Genomic DNA, 3738 nt, shown 5'->3' on the forward strand with positions numbered 1-3738 from the left:
CCCATTTTGAGGAACAGCTGCGAAGAGTGATTTCACCTAGCCATCCTTGTGACACTGCCGTGATTGGAAAATTCCAACCTGTACCTGGAATCAGTTGCTATCCCTGTTTATCACTCGTTCCTCAAAAGACGAGTCTTCTTTGAGCTCTTTTCAACTGACTCGTAAAATATGAAAAGTTTGCCGAGTTTTGGCCTTCCAGCTCGTTAAAGGACCGGAAGAGCTATCCCTCCTCTAGATTTTAATCTTTTTGGACCTGAGGGATTATTGCACAAAAAGATCGAGCGCTTGTTTTGTTCGGCTCGTTAAAGATATCGAAAACTCATCCCTTTTGTATTGTTTTATACTTTTTCGGACTTAAGGGATTAGATGACGAAAAAGGAATTTTGGAGTTGACTTTATGTACTTTTTCAGACTCTCTAAAAATGAAAAGGACCGAGTTTTCCTTGTCGTTAGACTCATTAAAATGATTAAATAGCGACAAACTTGTCTTTAGACGAGAACGAGTTTCCCTATCGCTAGGCTCGTTAAAACATAGCGATGGGCTTGCCCGAAGTGCAGGTTATAGAACAAGCATATGTTATCCTCCTCAAGCTTGACAAAAATAAAGAGGTACTGGTCAGAAATGACTGGGGAAAAATTGGGAGAACCTCAAAGCTTTAATGGTAGCAAGTCGCTCTTGAACATGACACTTTTCCTCCGTATCACATCGGGTTGGGTTGTTTCGTTCACCGGTCTCATCACCATGGTCTCGCCAAACCATCCACATTTGGGGTAATGCTACCGATCCATCGCATCAGTGTCGTTATATGTTCAAGAGATGTTGTTCAGAAAGAGTCAACCGTGTCCCATCCACTGCCATACATTATCCTTCATCCATCCATGATCGCCACCCTGAATCATATGTCACAGATTGTTTTCACCTCCATTAAAATCATTAGCTCCGTTCCGTGTCACTGATGTGGGATTCATTAAGGCCCTCCTTTGACGGATCGCTTCTTGTCGACTTCAGCTCATTATCCAAGAAGTTGATCTAGGAACAACCCCCTCAGTATTTTGAAGCTTGCATGCCTCAATGGCAAGTTTCTCACTTCCGGCGACAGGTATACATCAATGACCTTCGACCGAAAGATTTTGCGTGGTGTTCGACGCCAAGTCCTTTATTCACACCACGTGAATTGTACTGCAGTACCTTGAGGGTCATTATCGTTATCGGTGATTCCTCTCGCGCTTGTTAACGGTTTACATCATTGACCGGTAATCAAGCGATGTCTTTCCATGCTCGACTTCAGCGCAATTCTCACATGGATCGACTTGTACTTAGAGTGAAGATCGAACGAGTTTGAAGACCCCGGATCTAGTTTCATCCATCCGGGCTGCGATAAATATTCAGGAAATATAAAGACATTTGACATGTACATCATTTCAGCAGATGATCATCCTACTCAAAGGATTATAATTTCAGCAGAGAATTATCAGTCTACCATCAGACGATCGTCTGTTCTATGTACCACAATGAATTTATAAAGCTGAGCATGGGAATGCCCGCCTCAGCTAGATCATGAAAGCAGAATGAAAAATAATGTATTGTATTGTATTTTATTACAGGTCACCTCTCAGCGATTGAATGAACTTCGGATCCCCCTGATAAAGCATTTCACCCGATAAACGACCTCATACTTTAGGGGGCAACTGTTATAGACATTTTTGTGCCTTACAGCATGAAGCATGAAATGTCTGTAATTTAAGGGATCCAAAGTCCCTAAACATGTTGTTCCTACCCCTAGAGGAACAAGGTCAGCAAACCACAGCACTGAATAAAAGTTCTCCACCTAAAAACACTCAAAAACAAGGCAATTCTGGATCATGTCAACTGCTCCACTGAGCATCTGCGCTGAATGTCAAGTGCTCCACTGTCTACCTGCACTGAATGTCAACTGCAAAGAAGGCTACCTGCGCTGGGCGAGTTTGGACATGTGGCACAGTCATTCCTCAAGGTGTCAATGCCCAGGAAGCTTCCAAAATGACACCTGGATCAAGGAATTCGACTGGTGATGAGTAAGAGGGTCTAGATCTCCAAGTGGAAGGAAGAACCTCCAAGTGGACTCAAGAACTGAAGAATAACTGAAGTGAGAGAGGACACTAGTCAGCTTCATGCCAACCTCAAGCTGACTCATCCTTTCTCCAAAACTCCTATATATAGATCTCTCTCATGAGGTCTAGGAAGGCTGGAATCTTGTGAATGTAAAGAATTGCTGTTGGTTTGAGTTTAGAACTATTGGGTGATTTGCTTTGAAGGAGGTGAAGAGGAGATTTCTTTCTGCTGGGAAGGTGATGCTGGATTGGGCCTCTTATGGTTGTATCACTTCCTAAACTTTACTTCTTCCATTAATAAAGCATTTGAGGTTCTTCTATATACATGTGTCTCAATGATGTGTTGTTATACTTGTGTATTTGATTTATTCCAATCCTTGAATCAATTATGAATGTATGCTTCTTGTAGTTTCCCTCTCTTGCCATTTTGCAGGATCTTGGTGTAGCTGGGTCAGTGAAAGAGCAAGGAGCTGGGGGCAAGCGGCAAGGAGAGAAGATTGGATCAATCATTAGCGAAAGACATCGGTTAGTGGATCTCTTTCTCCCATCTGTTACATCTCATAAAGAAGTAATCTCAAATAGCTTTGCTTTGATTGTTGCTAAGGAACTATCACCCTTAGAGTGGGATAGGGTCATTCCGTATTGGATACTTTTCCCAACAACATGTGTGTATATAATAAATAAAATATATGTATATATATGCATATATATATCTATATATATATATATATATATATATATATATATATATATATATATATATATATATATATATATATATATATATATATATATACATATAATAATATGAAAAAAAAAGAGGTATAAACATGAAAACCAACATGTTGTTGGCAGGTTTATACAGAAAATTTAGAGTGAAAACCAATTTCTATTGGCACTTCAAATTTTCCTTTTAAAAACAATAATAATAATAAAGTCCCTTTAATCTTATTTCACAGTTGCAGAATCAACAACTTTCCGCAGCTTGGACAATTTTCCATAGCTTGGACAACTTTCCGTAGCTACAACAAGTTTCTACAACCTAATAAATTTTTGAGCCTACAAGGACACTTGGTGATTTGGATTAAAGGACAACTAACAAGGAAAAGTACCTACAGGATATCAAAGGACAACAAATAAGGTTAGCAAAAGAGATCAAAGGTACGTGCTACTTTAATTTAACAATACAAAAGGTTATATTGTATATATGATTAAGAAGATATAGTACTAACGGACATTAAAATGAAATCATTATAAATTAAGGGTGATGGCCACCTAACAAACATATCATATGCCAGCACTTAAAATTCATGTCACGTCCCCATTCCAAATCCGCCAAAGTAATTACCAAATCTTCACTTTTAATGCACCTAATGGTCGGATTCATTCCTATAACCCTTATGACAATTCACATGTTCTTCCCTATTCTTACACTCCTCTAAAATTTCATAGCTACCTCATCTTTCTGCCACTTAGTAAACCCTACCAGCTCCATTTTCTTATCAAAGTAACCAGTCTTCGAGGCAAAGCATCCTTCAAAATGGGGATAATTGTTCGAACTGAGCCAGCAGGAAAGCAATTCTTGGAGGGTACCCACAGACTAAGGAGCTGCTGCAAAAGAAACAATGGTTGCGGTTCATTGAAAAA

Source organism: Pinus tabuliformis, chromosome X, assembly GCF_031772625.1.
Source record: "Pinus tabuliformis cultivar Carrire ecotype Pingquan chromosome X, CPIR1, whole genome shotgun sequence".
NCBI lineage: Eukaryota > Viridiplantae > Streptophyta > Pinopsida > Pinales > Pinaceae > Pinus > Pinus tabuliformis.